The following is an 18,591-nucleotide window of genomic DNA, read 5'->3' on the forward strand; positions in this document are numbered from 1 at the left end:
CGAATCTCCCTTTTCTGTCAAAAATACCAGAATACTAGGCAGTATCATTACAACTATGTTCCTTCTTAGAGAGAAATGGTATCTGCGAGGATTTTTTAGTCAGGATTAAGACTATATCATGTACTGAGACTGCAGTAATTAGAGCTACAAATGACTCTTGTCATCCAATCATGGTTGTATCTCTCTATTAGTGTTACTGGACCTAAGCTCTGCTTTTGATATAGTCGACCATACCATTCTTTTGAAAAAGCTCGAAAATTATGTTTGCAGTTGCATTGACATGGTTCAAATACCTATCTGATGCTTATCACTATACTTGTGAAAAGGTGTCATATCGATCACAAGTTCAGTATGGAGTACCTCAAGGCTCAGTTCTAGGACCGTTGCTTCTCACCCAGTACATGCAAGCCTTGGGAGATATCATTAGGAAATTTGCTTAGTGAATGTTAGCTTTAACTGTTAAACTGCTGATACTTAGCTCTATATTTACAAATTCACAAAACTATTGGAATGCAAAGTTAATATCAAAAATTGGATGACGTGTGATTTCCTACTACTTAATTCTGAGGTTTAGAGGTTTTAATTATGCACCAAAACATCTGCACTTAATAAACTAGAATACCTTTTAACGCTTGATGGCTACTCTGTCAAGTTTTTGTCTTCGGTTAGGAACCTGGGTGTGCTCTTGTGTAGCAATCTTTCATTTGAAAGCCACATTTCTAGCATATGTAAGACTGCATTTTTTCCATTCTAAAGATATCTCTAAATAATGATATATGCTTTCAATGTCAAATGCAGGCTAGGCTAGATTATTGTAATGCTCTACTGGGTGGTTGCGCTGCACGCTTAAAAAACAAGCTCCAGTTGGTCCAAAACGCAGCGGCTAGAGTTCTTACTAGAACCAGGAAGTATAATAGCCCGGTTCTGTCAACACTGCATTGGCTCCCTATACTTTTTAAAATCTTGCTGATTACTTATAAAGTTCTGAATGGTTTAGCTCCTCATTACTTATGCGAGCTCTCATTGCATTATAGTCTATTATGTCCACTGCAATCTCAAAATGCTGGCCAGGTGATAATAGCTAGAATATTAAAATTGGGCGAGTAGTATATCCTTTTCCCAGTGGTGGAATGTAACGAAGTACAAATACTTTGTTACTTTACTTAAGTACATTTTTCACGTATCTGTACTTTACTTAAGTAGAATCAATAGTGCATAATTTTGACTTTTACTTCGTTACATTTTACATCAATTATTGTACTTTCTACTCTACTATATTTCTACAACGTTCCGTTACATTTTCGTTACATCTTCTGATCAGTTTTCCCCCTGCCAAAACGTCTTCCTGGCCGTCCGCTCGTTGCACGTTTGTCTCACCAAGTTTGGTTGCCATAGATATTAGTGATGTCCGGTTTGTGAATGAATCGTTCTTTTGAACCGGTTCTTTTTAGTGAACCGGTCGAACCAGTACACTAAATCGGACTGAATCGTTTGCGTCTTGCGTCAGCGCTGATCCACAAGTTACTAAAGTTACTCACTTTCAGACATGCCTGACAGTCCCTCTGACTCGAAATAAACCAATATCCCGGAGTATATTTTACCCTAGTAAATCTAAAAGTTCACTGAACTGAGACTTCTTGTGCTGAGAGAAGTGATGAGCACGAGCAGCTGATACTGAGCATGCGTGCACAGGCTCAGCAGTTCTCAGATGACCAGTACAGTACCGAAAACTGTTTATTACGGACGTGTTCACCATAGAACCTGATGAGCTGAGCATGTTATGCAAGTACTTTTACTTTTAATACTGAAAGTACATTTAAATTCAGGTACTTTTTACTTAAGTAGGGTTGTTATTGTGGTACTTTTACTAAAGTAAATTTGTCACTGGTTATTTGTACTTTTACTTAAGTACTGAGATTCAGTACTTCCTCCACCACTGCCTTTTCCTTTCCTTGACTGAAAAGAGTTTCAAATGGGCAAACAGTCTCATTCATCATTTGTAAATTCAATCTGTATTCAGTGTGGTAAAAATAAAAAATACTTTAGTATCAGTTCTGAAAAACACCTGAATGTTTATGGAGATGAGTGGTATAATGTGTTGGTTTTGGGGAAAAATCTTTTTTCTAATATATTTTTCTATTACAGATTATGAGAGAAATCATGGGTGTTTTGAACACAGCCGTGACGCCACTGTTATGTCTGAAAACGTTCAGTATTGTGTCCTGTTGGACTCTGTTATGTTATGCACTGCGAGTGACAGGTTACTGTGCCTTTAAGGCTTACAGCAGTGATTTACGGCAAAAGGTGAAAATGTAGGTTTTGCGGCAGTTGAGTAAACGCAACACGAACGAAGCTACATGGTGTGGTTATTGAGTTCTACACAAACACAACAGCCATGCACATTTACCCGTTTACATTGATTTGATTTGTTTATTTATATACCAGTCAGACATTATTAGCCACATTTCCACTGTCAAGCCACAAAGGGCTCTTAACAGACAATATCAAATATGGTTATATCATTGTTCACAAAAAATATCTTCAATTGCATTTGTTCCCTTTTTATTTGTTGTCACGGGACTGTACAAAACAACTCTCTTCAGTCTTTTAGTTGAAAAGAGAACATTTAGAAAAATATTGATAATGTGTTTGTAGAGTAGAGTAGAGTAGTATATATTAGTAAAATATCAAAATGCCCCCAAAAATTCAAGATATAGGGAAAAAAGTGTTGTTTTCCTGAATATGGGCGCAAATGTTAAATTGAAATGTGAAACAGTTTCAAAAACAAGTTAGTAATGTGTAACTTTAATTTTAACCACAGTAAAAGTCTGTTAATTAATTTTTTTTTTCTTTGATATTGATAAAACGACATCAGGTGACTAGACTCTCGAAGATATGTTTGATGACAGTGTAGGAGATGGGATTTACTTAAGAATATGCGGCCCCTTTAAGAAATATGCCATCGTGCGCACTGAGGATGCGCAGAAGAGAGAAATGCGAGAGACGAGGCGAGGGCCGAAAAACCATAAACTGTGGCTAAAACTTCCAACAGTTGAAGCTGAAGTGTTTCCTTAGCGATGGAGTGTGAGATCATGCGCAGTAAACACGCGTCGCGTCGTGTATAGCTCAAGTTAGCTCGTTAAGCGCAAGAGGCTCTCATGCTGAATGGGAAAAAAGTTATTGGTTCTTTCCAGGCGGTAGCTCATGATGAATATATAAGCGAAGACCCCATGCATCATCAGAAGCCGGTATGTATGATATTGGTTTTTAATTTGAATAATCTATAATATTTCATACATTAGCAGAGCTTGGTAGACAGATAATAAAGGACAATATACGAAGGATCATTAATTAATAATTACAAGTTATTAGTTTGTTTAGGGTTTATTCAATAGAAATAATCTTAGTCATATGCAATTTGTGACATTTTTAAAAGGAGTTTTATAAAAAAGTTGATTTACTGAGTGACTATGCGCACAGACAGTAGGGGTTCTTTAGAATGCAATGTAAAATAATATAAAATAAAAAGTTCTGTTTCAAGTTCACATAGCTTATGTTTTATAGTTGAGTTGTCAAGTTGTGTTGAAAAAAATCAGTTCAAGAACTCTGTCATCAGTGTTGGGGGGAGGGGGTATTAAAACAAGCATTTCACTATAAATTCAGTAACTTCTTTTTGAATTTGGCAGATCTGATGTCCCTCCCACAACAATTCACCAATAAATACTGGGAATATTCACATCATCCTACAAGAGAAGGACAAACAGCTGAAATCTCTGTTCATTAAAGAGGAGATTGAAGACATGAGTGATCCAGAACCATCCAGAATAAAACATGAAGATAGCAAGGAACAAATAGGTTGGTGTCCATTCTTGATTCTTCATTGTTGACTGCTTTAGTAGCTGTGAAATAAACAGCAGTATATGGATGATAGACTACATGATACTACATGAAGTGCTCCACATGGCTCTGGGGGGGGGGGGACCGGGGGGGGGGGGGGGGGGACCGGGGGGGGGGGACCGCCTATGCAAGTTGACTTGCGCTAAAAGAGTAACACTTGACGATGTATGACGTAGGATGTGGGGGTAGTGTAAGCTGTGACGCCTCTCAAACCAACAAACAGGGCTGGGCAACAAACTCAAGCTCCTCCAACATTTCTCTTTAAGGCCCCGTTTACACGAGAACGATTCCGGGTGAAAACTTAAAAATATTTTATCTGATGTACCTTTCGTTAACACGGCGATGGCGTTTTGGGGGCTTAAAAACGCAAAAAAGTGAAACCACCCTCCAGAGCGGAAATGTTAAAAACGATCCACCGCCACGTTCCCGTCTAAAGGGTAAAAACGCAAATCTGCTCACTGTGGCTCTCGTCGCGTACGCGTTTACGTCACAGGCATGCGCCAGTACAGGAAAATAACAACCAATATGTCAGATTATTTCCATACGTCGGACCTTCAAGTTGCCCTAGCAACTCTGATAAACGTACAAGAGTCTTTTCAGCAGTTGTACAAAATATTCTCAGATATTAGTGCTGTTGTGTGGCAGAGCTTCACATTGCCACCTAGCCGCCTGGAGTGCATACTACATCAAATTTCACACACTTGCGTTACCATATGCACGGTGATTTCCCCCCCATAATGCTCGTCTAAACGCAGAATAAAAAGTGATAACACAACGCCACTTTTGCGTTTTCTCTTCAGATCGTTTCCTTGTAAACATAGCTTAAAAATGGTTGTTTTAGACTTCAAATTCGTCACTGTTGTTTTGTTTTGCTCTATCCTCTGCTCTTCCGCGTTCGTCATTACGTTGTTGCCTCAGTTCAAGTGTTACTCTTTCACCGTAAATCGATGCGTACAGCCGTCTGTCGGAAGCTAGTTTTTTTAGTCAATAAAGTTTTAAATATGGGTTTTGTTTCTTACACAAACGCATCGCTTCGCTTCAGAAGGCCTTTATTAACGACCCAGAGCTGTGTGGAGCACTTTCATCATGGATGGATGCGCTTTGATGGACAGAAACGGCCATTCATTGCCATTATATAGCTTGGAAGAGCCACAATTTTTTTAAATAACTCCGATTGTATTCGTCTGAAAGAAGAGAGTCATATACACCTAGGGTGGCTTGAGGGTGAGGAAATCATGGGGTAATTTTAATTTTTGGGTGAACTATCCTTTTTTGAAGATCTGTGATATTGGATACTAACAGTTACCTGGGAGTTTTCCAGAAAGCAAGGTTATCTTACCGTCAAAGATACCCTGAACTCTCGGTTGATTAACCCAAATCTTGCTTACTCGAAGTATGCTGGTTATAAAATGTGACGAATTAACGAGTGACCATAAAACGGACGCTAAGAGAAAAAAAGAGAAAAAAAAGTAAGCTATACTACTTCTTTCTTTTTCTTTTGTTTAAAGGGGTGGTAAAACACGATTTAACTTTTCTAACTTTAGCTAGTGTTTAATGTTGCTGTTTGAGCATAAACAACATCTGCAAAGTTACAGCGCTCAAAGTTCAGAGCAAAGGGAGATATTTGCTTTTAAAGAAATTAATTTTTCTAAGGACTACAGCAAATGGCCGGTAGGGACTACACGACCCAAATCCAACAACTGGTAGTGACGGTTCTCTCTGACCAATCAGGGATCTGCAGTGTTTCACATCACATTTTTTACATAATAATACGCTAGTCCCTGTTTTCACCTCATTCATTATGGTGATGTCTGAGATCTTCTGTAAATTGGCACATCAAGCACGTCATTAGTGTCAGACAAACTACAGGATCATCACTTTATGTGATAATCACCCATCAATGTTTTTAATGTTTTACCCCTCAGGTTAAAGTACATGACTAAAAATACTTTTAAAGGCTACACAAACCAAACCTGCAAACTCTCTTTCTGACACTGAAATTGGCCATTCATGATTAGTGCAGATCCGAGTTTTTATTTGAATATCTGAAGGGAAATGATGGTCTAAGTTTCGATGACATCATCTTTTATCTTTCCTCAGTAATGTCTAATAAAGTGTTTATAAGCGCAGCGCTGCTTGTGTTCAGGAGTAACCGCTGTATTTCTGCTTTTCTCTTCTGTCAGAGAGGGAATTTGCATTTTCTTTCAACTTTACTTACATAATCATTAATTAGGCTCTTTATAATTGTTTTTTTGTAAACACTAAATAATTTGAATGGTGAAGTTGTTTAAATAGTATTTTTATTGTCATTGCACAGTTTACAACCAAGCAGCAGCATTCTAATCTGAAAAATGAAGCCTACCCGGAAGTGCGAAAAACTGCAATACACCGAAAATCCGCTAGGGGCAGGTCCCAAAAAGGAGCAAATGTCCATAGACTCCATGTTAAAATGTCCGTTTTCACAGCATAAATTCATGTTTTTACAGGTTGGTCCCATGGACTTTTATTGTATTTTTCGATAGGTTCCGAGTGCCAGACAACTGTGAGGGGGGGTGAATTTTTTCTAACTCGTTAGTTCAGATCGTATTTAGATATAAAATGTATGACAAATAAGGGTGTGGTTAACTTTGATTGACAGCTTGATTGACAGCTTGATTGACAGCCGATAATGTGCTGAGGCTAGTGGAATTCCTGAAAGTTGACGTCTCGGCCATGATCTGACACAACACATCATACCACCTCTGTATCCTTTCTGAACATTTGTATTGAAATATCGTACATAAAATTGGTTGCTCTGCTATAAACTACACTAACCGACACTGTAGGAGGACTGTTCCAGGCGGGGTACATGAGCGGTGAGCGCGCGTTGATCCCTGGATCTCAACTCCGAAAACGTCATTTTTAAATAGGCGCTATCTTTATAAATAAACCACAGATTTTAGCTTTAAACAACTACATTGTGGACTGAAAAACTATTAAAACTACATTTCGTGACACAATAACAGTAGTATTTTAAAATTTCGTGGCTTTTCTCCTCTGAACGTTACTATTACTATTTATATCATGACCAAATACAACCAGAAACAAATGTTCAGTATTGCTTGTGAAAGATAATTCATCTAGACATGTTTTCAGTTGTGTGGCTATTTGTACAGCCCCAAGCAGGCACGAAACTCATATGGGTTGGCCAGAAGGTGGGCGGGGTTAGGATTTCCCAAGATTTTCCAAGACGGCGCCGCCCATACCCCCCATAAACGGCTTCCAAACCGTTCTTCACAAAGTCTATGGGTGACGTCACAGACGCTTTGTCCATATTTTTTAAAGTCTATGTTTATAACGTTACTAGACATTGCCGTTGTTACAAAACAACTTTGGTACCTTTTTTTATTGTTTTGTAAACCTCCTCTATTCAGTCTGCATATTGAATGGATTTCTGTCGTCTTATGTTAGATTTCTGAATCATTTCGACATTAATTTAACATGTGCCCTGTTTCATCCTTATAAAATTCTTGGTTACATAAAAATTTGCAACCTAGAGTAGTTTTATACACACTACTAATATGTAACAATCAAAATGCTCTATATTTGAGCTAAATATATTTGAAGCACCATGTGTGTTTTGCTGTTAAAGTAATCCAGTATAAATTCAGTAACTTATCTCTGATTTTTCCAGATCTGGTCCTGTGGGCGTCAGTATCACACAGTGATCACAGTTCACACCTGCAGTGAAGCCCCTCCCACAACAATTCACCAATAAATACTGGGAATATTCCCATCATCCTACAAGAGAAGGACAAACTCCAGGAGTAGCAGCTGAAATCTGTGTGACTGTTAAAGATGGAGTTTATTAAAGAGGAGATTGAAGACATGAGTGATCCAGAACCATCCAGAATAAAACATGAAGATACTGAGGAACAAATAGGTTCGTGTTTATTCTTCATTCTTCAATAATTCTGTGAATTAATAAGCATTATAAGGATGATAGATGATAGAGAAATGCATATAAATGTTCACAACCTTTTATATAGCAGTTTTAATTATATTTACATGACAGAACTGACCTTTGAACATCAAGGATCTGATACTTTATACTCACACAGACAGAAACCTGAAGTCTTGATTTCTGTTAATGTTCACTTGGATTTTCACATTTATCCTCTTCAAACTGATTTGTGATTACATAATATGTTTATTTCAGAGCAAATGGAAGTGAGATCGGAACTAAATGAAGTAAAGAAACACTGTGACTTCAAAACTGAGGGAACAAAAGCCAAAAAGCTGCACTCCTGCTCACAGTGTGGAAAGAGTTTCAGTCATAAAGGAAACCTTTACAAACACATGAGAATTCACACTGGAGAGAAACCGTATCCATGTACTCAGTGTGGAAAGAGTTTTTCTCAAGCATCAACTCTCAATAATCATCTGCTCGTTCACTCTGGAGAAAAACCATTTACTTGTGATCAGTGTGGTAAAGATTTTATTTCATCATCACATCTAAAACAACACCTGAAAGTTCATTCAGATGAGAAGCCTTATGTGTGTTTCTGTGGAAAGAGTTGTTCAAGACTGAACAATTTTAAACAGCACCAGAAAACACATGAAGTGAGAGATCATGTGTGTTGTGACTGTGGGAAGAGCTTTACTACAGCTGAATATCTGAAACGGCACCAAATAATTCATACTGGAGAAAAACCTTACAAGTGCTCATATTGTGACAAGAGTTTCACTCAGTTGGGACACCTGAAATCACATGAGCGACTTCATACTGGAGAGAAGCCGTACTACTGTACTGAGTGTGGGAAGAGTTACAAAGATTCAACAAGTTTGACATATCATCTGCACATTCACTCTGGAGAAAAAACGTTTAACTGTGATCAGTGTGGTAAACATTTTATTTCATCATCAAGTCTAAAAGAACACCTGACAGTTCATTCAGATGAGAAGCCTTATGTGTGTTCTCTCTGTGGAAAGAGTTTTTCACGACTGAATCATTTTAAACGGCACCAGAAAACACATAATGAAATGAGAGATCATGTGTGTTGTGACTGTGGGAAGAGTTTTACTAGAGAATGATGACTGTCTGAAACGGCACCAAAGTACTCATACTGGAGAAAGACCTTACAAGTGTTCGTATTGTGACAAGAGTTTCACTCGGTCTAGATACCTGAAAGTACATGAGCAAGTTCATATTTGAGGGAGATTTTACATTACATTTACATTTTTATTCATTTAGCTGACGCTTTTATCCAAAGCGACTTACAATTGCTATATTTCCGAGGTCGCACGCCTCTGGAGCAACTAAGGGTTAAGTGTCTTGCTCAGGGACACATTGGTGTCTCACAGTGGATTTGAACCCGGGTCTCTCACACCAAAGGCATGTGTCTTATCCACTGCACCATCACCACCCCTCAGCCACCACATTTTACGACTCTTTGTGTTCGAGCAAGGCGTTTGAATCTGTAATTTCATTGGGTGTTCAAGAAAAATAATCTTCAAGATTCTTATAATACCCATGCCTCACAAAGTTAGCAAAATGTAATGTAAATTAACAAATGGGTGAAAAAGATTGGAGTTTATAGAGATCAAACATGCTACACATATGATTTTGGCTAACCATAGTATGCAAAGTCTGAAACATTGACCCATTAGAGTTTACAAGAAAACATAGACTAAACAACATAAAAAGGAAAATCATGAGATGGGAAAATTAGATACATGTTTATACCTTTCTCAAGTGGTTATATATATATATATATATAGAATATATAGGATTAACAGGGTTTATTTCTCCTTCTCTGAAGAGTCACAGCCCTCTGCACATTCCTCATGTTAGTTTCACTCATGTTAGTTTCAGGGGAAACAGACCTTTGTTGGGAGAGTGAGTTTGCCGGACTATTCATTAAACATAATGAATAATGTGTGTGTGTGATTGGTCCAGACGCTAGATTGATTATCTTTGAATTGATTATGAAATTGTAATGATACATTTACCTGACATAATACATTTTTTTATTTGATTATTCTAATTGACTTTGACATTATTTTCATTCCAGAGTTTAAAAAGAATAAAACATTCGCTCACATTTAATGATGCACAGATATCATTAAAACCTTTTCATTTATGGAGTCAGATGAAATAACAAGAAAATACATATTAGAAACTGTCTTCCATTTAATCTTGAATGTTGCAGAAAAGGAAAGACTTGTAACATGCAGTAGCACTGGGCCCAAAATCTGCTTTGTTTTCACTGTCGGGCCAGAAGCTTCGCTTAAACCTGCCCGTAACTCGCCTCTCTGGAACAACGTCACACTAACACATTATTTCAACAACAAATGGAAGTTTAATCAGAAAACTAATCAGAAAAAAAACACTGGAAACAGCTTGATCGCAAAACAAACATGATAAAAGCGACTGTTTGCTGGCATTTTTGTTGTTTACTTGAATACTTAAAACCAAATCATCTGTGTTTTACCACAGGTTTACAATAAAAAGTGATACATTGATCATAATTATGATTTTTTCTGATTTCTTCAAGCGTTCATATTTACTATGTTTACTATGGTAATGGTTAGCGTGCACAGTCTAATAATAGTCGCGTATAAATATTTCCACCTTATACTGTGATCAGAATACACATCGGAACACAAACAAAAGGCATTCGAACATGAAAGTGAGTTTTGAGGTAAATTATTTTGTCTTTAATGCTGATGTTAGCTGACAGAATCATCCGGCGCTGCCGTCTCCCGACTCAGGTATAAACATGAAATCATTATAAACATGAACATTTTTGATAAATGCGTTTGTCACATTTCTTTAGTGAGAATGATAATTTATATTAAGTTTCCTGTACAGTACTGTTACTGTCTCACTGGGGCAGAGATGCCATCAAAAGTCAAAATATAAGTTAAAATTTCCCTGTAATTACATTTTCCCTTTTTTTATATTGTTGTGATGTAGGAACAATACAAGCAAGTATTATATACTCTGGCCACATGCACTGCCCAGTCAAAAATTTAGATCATTATTGCAGTGATTATTATGTTTCTAGCATGTTATATGTTTGGCAACAGTTCTTCTAACCCTAACTGATGTAGGAGGACGCATCATGGCCATATTGTTTTTTTTTTCTAAGGCATGTTTATAAAAGCTACTTAAATGTCTTAATTAAACTGAGGCTTAATTCAGGCTTAATCTAAGCCCTGTCTGTGAAACCAGGCCCATATTTTGTAAATAAAACACATTTTGTTTAAATCTAACCTGGTGTCATCATCTTCCGCCGGGGACAGAGGATAAAAGTGTGTTCTCCCTTTTTTTAGCCCCTTTTACTTTTTTTGTTGTTGTTTAGTTTAAACTTTTTCCTTTGTTACTTCCCCTAGACGGGTAGAGTGATGTATCATTTACGTTTATCAATCTACACAAAGGATATGACCATGTCATCTTTATCTCTTGCTTTATTGCTCAATGTTTGAGTGAATGATTCAATGACTCTCTCATAAAGACTTGAAGTGTGTTCGACTTGAAGCGGCGCTGCACAGACCGATCGGTGTGTGAGAAATGTATGTTTCAAAGTACAGAGAGAGCGATTAGAGAGCGGCTCACAGTACTTACATGTCATACATCGATCCGTCTCTGCAGCATCGCTTCAAGTCGAACACATCTTTTACTTGTTTCATTACTGGATGAATGTGCTCTTGAATGATCTTCTAAAAATTGAGAAGAGGCCCTAGTGCAAAACAATGTAAAGAAAAACAAAACTGTGAATGTCGATTAGCAAATTAACAGTGTAACAAACACGTTTAACTGAGCTGCTGAAAATCATCTTTATCTCGTTCAATAGTCCCTGTTTTCACCTCATTCATTATGGTGATGTCTGAGATCTTCTGTAAATTGGCACATCAAGCACATCATTAGTGTCCGACAAACTACAGGATTTATGTGATACTTTATATGATAATCACCTCAATGTGTTTTTAATGTTTTACCCCTCAGGTTAAAGTACATGATTAAAAATACTGTTAAAGGCTACACAAACCAAACCTGCAAACTCTCTTTCTGACACTGAAATTCATGATTAGTGCAGATCCGAGTTTTTATTTGAATGTATATCTGAAGGGAAATTATGGTCTTCATAAAAGTTTCGATGGCATCATCTAATTTTCCTCTAATAAAGTGTTTATAAGCGCAGCGCTGCTTGTGTTCAGGAGTAACCGCTGTATTTCTCCGGGTGGTAAACTTGTTAAATAGTATTTTTATTGTCATTGTACAGTTTATAACATTGCCAGACATTGCCGTTGTTTCAAAACAACTTTGCTAACAGTAGTTATAACCATTCGGCTTATGTCAAAATGATTTATGACCCTATGATTGACAGGTGGGCGGGGCTAACCTTTGACCTTCCGGAGGGTGTTCCGGAGGTCCTTTGATGTAGGGATTAACCTTTGACCTTCCGGAGGGGTTGTTCCGGAGGTCCTTTAATGTAGGGATTAACCTTTGACCTATCGATCGATCAAGTTGACAGTTGTCTTTACCCTATTGACCTTTGTATGATATATCAAGTTGCCAGTTGTCTTTGCCAGTTGTCTTTGCCCCATTGATTTTGGCCTATTGCCCCCGGGGGGGAAATAACTTCTTGCTGTGGGAAATCCCCTCCATGCCAGCCGTGTCGGGGTTAGTGAGAAAATAATTGTTCTAATGTCGCATATAGATTAGAATAGATTAGAATTACAAAAGTAAAATCATCTTACCGTTTCACTATGGTGAAAAAAAGTTCCTCCGAGTGATTCTCTCCTTTTGCATCTGACAGTCTCCGCACTGTGTGTGTGCGTCTGTGTGTGTGAGTGTGTGCGTGACATCCGATATCCTGGCATTCCTGAGCACGCTATATAAATGGGGATAGTGAGAAAAAGTTTTTCTAATAATGCTACATATCTCACACTTAAGTTGCAAAGCATGCTGCTCCTTTAAAATGGTTTTAAATTTTACAAATATCTTACACTAAAGTTGAAAAAGCATTGATCTTTAAGAGTATATAAATGAAATGTACATTTAGTCATTCACAAATATCTTACACTAAAGTAGATTTGAAAAACATTCATTCCTTTAAAATAAATATCTTACTGATCCAAGTATTTAAAAAATAAAATCATCTCACCGTTTCACTATGGTGAAAAAAGCCCCCATGTGCGTTTCTCTCACACCCCTTGCATTTTGACAGACTTTGAGCTAAATGTGTTACTGTGTGACACCCGATATCCTGGCATTCCTGGGTATGCTATATAAATGGGTATAGTGAGAAAAATATATTTTTTCTAATAATGCCAAATATCTTACACTAAAGTTGAAAAACATGTAGCCTACATTTAGAAATATAATATTTTTCATACTAACTAAAGTTGAAAAATCATACTGTTCTTTAAAAGTATATAAATGAAATGTACATTTAGTCATTCACAAATATCTTACACTAAAGTTGAAACACATTCTATTCTTTAAAAGTATAGAAAATATTTTTTTTCAAAATAAAAATCATCCTCCATGTTTTAGAGATACATACATGTTATGAATGGGTTTACAAAAATAAAATCATCTTACTGTTTCAGAGAATTGGGTTAAAGTTGAAAAGTTGAAAAGTTCCCCGAGTGATTCCCTCTCACACCCCTTGCATTTTGACAGTCTTTGAGTTAAATGTGTGTCTGTGTGACACCCGATATCCTGGCATTCCTGAGCACGCTATATAAATGGGTATAGTGAGAAAAAGTTTTTCTAATAATTTCACATATTTTACACTAGAGTTGAAAAACATTGATCTTTAAAATGGTTATAAATTTTAGTCATTTACAAATATGTTACACTAAAGTTGAAGTACATTGATCTTTTAAAAGTGTATCAAATATCTTTTCAAAACAAAAATAAAATCATCTCTTACATTTTAGAGAGTTGAAGAAGTAAATCCCAACACATCATTGTCCATATAACGTATGAATGTATTTACAAAGATGCAATAAGTTTTGATACAAAATATCCCCGAGTGTTTTTCTCCCACACCGGTCGTTTTGACACTCTGTGATTCAGAGTGGAGGAGGAATGTGTGTGTGTGTGTGTGTGTGTGTGTGTGTGTGTGTGTGTGTGTGTGTGTGTGTGTGTGTGTGTGTGTGTGTGTGTGTGTGTGTGTGCGTGTGTGTGTGTGTGTGCGTGTGTGTGTGCGTGTGTGTGTGCGTGTGCGTGTGTGTGTGTGTGTGCGCGCCTGTGCGTGTGTGTGTGTGTGTGTGTGTGTGTGTGTGTGTTCAGCCAGCAGTATGAGACGTTGAGGATGTTTTGTTAGTGTTAATCTTAAAAGTTAATGTTAAAAATAAAAGATAATTTAAATTCAATTCAATGAATTATTTAAAGTCTTAATAAAAACGTTGTAATACAGTCGTATCTTCTATTTATCTTTTGAAGATTACTGTAATGATTTTATTTAACGGTGACCTAAAGTATAATTTTTATTAATATAGCCATAATGATTTTTGTACTGTAACAGCATATTTAATCCCGTACACAAACACGAGCATCACAGAAAACAACATCTTTACATTGTTTTTACATACATTGCACTCACACTATAAATTCCATAAATTAACTAATCTCCATATTTAAATTAAATGATTATAAATATAGAATAATAACAAGTATGTTACTAAAATGAATTCAAACAATTTAAACATAGTTTTAGCTAAATTAATTTATATAAAAAAGTATATAAAAATACCTTACATTTTCATAGTGCCGAAGATGTAGTTCTTTATGCAATGATAAAAACAATCCAAAGTCATAAACAAAGCCCTCCTGGTTCCTTCAGTGATAAACTACAGGGTGAAATGAATGCATGACCCCCGAGATACAGGACAGATGAGCCTCTGGGACACAATTTCATAGCATATGTAAAGTTAGTCTGCTTTCCAAAGTTTTATTCATACTAAATTCATTTCAAAATCTTAAAAGCTTAAATTAGATCTTTTAAAATTAAAAGACTGTTTAAATCAAAGCTTTAACGTTTTATTAAAATTGTATCTTCTATTTCTTTTCTTAGAAGACTTATGTATGATATAAATGATTTTACATAAATTTAACCTAAGCTATTATTTTTACTAAAGCGTCTGTTCAAAAAATAAAGCAAAAACCGTACTTTGGTATCTTAGACAAAAATATTTCAAACAGTATTTTTTGTCCATGCCGCATGAAACATGTTGTCAAAGTTTGTCACAATGTTTTTTTTTGTAGTTGTTGTTTTTGTTTTTAAGAAATCCCAGGACTCTACATTGCTCTTATTTAGATTAAGTTGTATCATTTAGAAAACCACTGTACATTTTCAGAGACGCGATGTACCTTTTTTGGTCCATCACACAGCATATTTAATTTTACTCCTCTTAATTCAAAGCATGATCTTACTTTTCCTATGGTAGCTATATGATCTATTGCACGTATAAGGTGTATATCATTTTTTACTTTTCTTGTATCTCCCAAACTATCCTTAATCAGTGTGGAAACACACAGGGTGAAACCCTTTACTGAGAATATACTATCGGTTATCTACTCAAAATATATGTAGAACTTTAAAATGTTAGCATTTGTTGATGCGACAGTTTGTCTGTAGGCTGCATGAACAGCCTTTGGGAGAGCAGCTGATGATACTATATAGCAGGAAAACATGCCCTTTGACCTCCTCCATTTTGGAGGCTTTTTTGTTAAAGACCCAACAATTTAGTCCTTAAGCGGCTATAGTAATTTATTGCCATGTGTAACCTGAAAAAAAAAAAAAACTGAAAGAACATTGTGGACACGCAGCTCTGACGTTTTCCAAGAGTATTTTGCCCAGCCTCTTCTTTATAAAAAGTCAAGACAAATCATTTCTGGACCAAAAACTTTTGCACCCTCACTCCTCTTACCACCTCATCAAAAGACATGTCTAAAAGTGAGTATTGTCTCTATAATTCATTTATGCTACGGTGTTTTATTTAAAAAGATTGTTTATACATAAGGAAAAGACGGTATAATTCATTAGTGTTTTAAACGTGCTATTGCTGTTTAGCTTACCCTCTAGCATGCTTTGTTGCTCTTACACATTGTTATATGTTCTATATCAAATGTTTTTGTCATAATATATATTTTTCAGAAATATATATATATATATATATATATTTCCCCCCCATCCAAGCACATTTTACTGTAGTTGGCCGTTGCGGGGTTTCCATAAAGGACTTTTAAAATAAATGTTTTGGTTATTATTCAGTTTTAAATCTTATTTAGATTATTTGAGTCAAACATGGTTATATGTGCATAGGCCTATTTAATTATTTAATCTGTATTTTATTCCTCTTCAGTTACTTACTTTTTAAATTTCGGTAGGCTACTTTTTAATTCTTCCTTTACTTTGTCTTTGATTTTAACTTTTAGCACTTTGCATGATAAAATTGTTTAAAATGTAAGCTATAAATATGAATGGCACAATGTGATAACCAAAATATATAAAAGTTAAGTCAAAGCTATTTATATAGCCTAGCGTTTTTCACATTCTCATAATTTAGTTATACATTCTGACGCCGGGCACTGTCAAGCGTCTTCTTTCAGATGGTTCAATATTTATGATATTATGTGCCCCTGAATGGAAAAGAACTGTAAACTTCATCATTGTACTGTAATGAACTGCGTTACTGCCTATAGGATGATTGCATGATTTTTTCCATTTAAAATAACATGGTCTTTCCTTTTCTCTCTCTCTCTAGAGACAGCAAACACTGCAGGACAATCGGGCATCCAAGTAACATGTTAGTGTGGTTTATATTTATTTTTAATGAGAAACATTATAGAGTGCAACAGGCGTTTTCTGGAAGTAAAAACACTTCCGGTAACCAGCGACTGTGAAAAAGGGGGCAGGTACTCTATTGGGTGTATAATGAACAATTGACAGATGAAATGACAGATATTTTATGTAAACAGGCAAAATCTCTTCATCTGATGGTGGCCATGTGTTTTCGCCTATCATAACTGGTTTAACTCATGGCTCCTCCTTTGAGATCAACATAACTTCTGACGAATCAAGTGTACCGGCACATTGTAAGTGTAATAAAACAGTTTCGCCTATGTATTAAATTAATCTTAATTAAGCAGTCCGAGTTAACTATTTGGGACCAATTGGAAATTTACATTCTGATCTAACAGCGTCATGTACAAATTTGTCATGCTCCTGGATTATTTTACTATACTACATTAGCCTTTTATTTACTGATGATTTTATCAAAGCGACGAATTAACTCAATTCATGGTTGCAATAATAAAATAAATGAACAATTGACAGATGAACTGACAGATATTTTATGTAAACAGGCAAAATCTCTTCATCTGATGGCGGCCATGTGTTTTCGCCTATGATAACTGATTTAACTCATGGCTCCCCCTTTGAGATCAACATAACTTCTGACGAATCAAATGTACCGGCAAATTGTAAGTGTGATGCATGAAAAACTATTAAAACAGTTTTTCGCCTATGTAATGTATAAAATTAATCTTAATTAAGCAGTCCGAGTTAACTATTTGGGACCAATTTTAAGGAAAGTTACATTCTGATCTAACAGTATCATGTACAAATTTGAAATATTTTGGTACTATTGAATCAAGTTAAGTCATGATGAATTTATCTTATCTGGTGTCATGCTCCTGGATTATTCAGAATTGTAACTATAGCCTTTTATTTTACGGCACTTATTTATTTTACTACAGATTTTATCAAAGCCAAATACTGTCCAAAAGGGGCGACTGGGAAAGAAGAGAAACAGGTCAATACAAGGTTAGATTCAATCTTTATATTCTTTCCCCATTTTGCCTTCATTTTCCTTTTCCTGTTTTAATTTTTCTATTTTTATATTCTCAGATCATCAAGGGTTTCTGAAAGCAAACACCAGTCAGTTGGTTGAAAATATGAAGAACACTGATCCAATCATTGACGATCTTGACTTGCACAATGAATCAGTTGCAAATGTGCGAGCGAATCCAACACGCCGGATGAAGATGAGGGAACTGCTGGACTGTGTGATGAAGATCAGGGAACTGCTGGACTGTGTGAATTGTGAAAGCATTGCCAAGGACCTGGTCAATGCTTTGTGCAAGCCCATCATCAAAATGTTTTAACATATCGTAAATTTCAATTGTTTGATAAATTATCTAACGATTATACCTAACTATCAACAGTTATATGTGAAACGAGCTCAGTCGCATTAGAGATGGATTCTTGTTTATATTGAACCGCATGTTTAACAGCTCTAGGGTTCTTAAATTGTTTACCGCGGTTTCATTTTGAACAACACTATCGTAACACTTATCGTATCGCCGGGTGTGATTATAATGTTTTGTATGGTGTTTTTCTTTACACTTTCCCCCTGGATATCTGGTTCCTACAGTTAGCGGTAATGTTAGTCAACTCTATGTCTTCTCTTTGTTCATATTTGACAGTATTCGCATGAATTGGCGTGATTTAATAAAATGAGGGTTTAAACCATCATCTTCGCTTGAGACATTTACATTATATTTTATGGTTTACAGTATATTTTACAGTATTTTACAGTATATTATACCATCCTAGTTTTAAATAGCGCTTAAATGTATATTTTACCCCTTTATGCGGCTACAGAACACCGCACAAGGATCTCTGAAATATT

The 18,591-nt window shown here is 36.1% G+C and overlaps 1 pseudogene across 1 annotated transcript in view; it reads left to right on the forward strand.

Moving 5' to 3' along the window:
- Positions 1–18,591, forward strand: part of LOC143715429 (uncharacterized) — a 90,757-nt pseudogene that overhangs the window by 31,220 nt on the left and 40,946 nt on the right. The window contains exons 2-3 of the transcript XR_013195750.1: positions 3,687–3,855; positions 7,571–7,819. The product of XR_013195750.1 is annotated as an uncharacterized LOC143715429 (transcript). The remainder of the gene's footprint in view (positions 1–3,686; positions 3,856–7,570; positions 7,820–18,591) is intronic.

This window comes from Siphateles boraxobius, unplaced genomic scaffold (assembly GCF_051911475.1).
Source record: "Siphateles boraxobius isolate OS27281-9 unplaced genomic scaffold, OSU_SipBor_1 6, whole genome shotgun sequence".
NCBI lineage: Eukaryota > Metazoa > Chordata > Actinopteri > Cypriniformes > Leuciscidae > Siphateles > Siphateles boraxobius.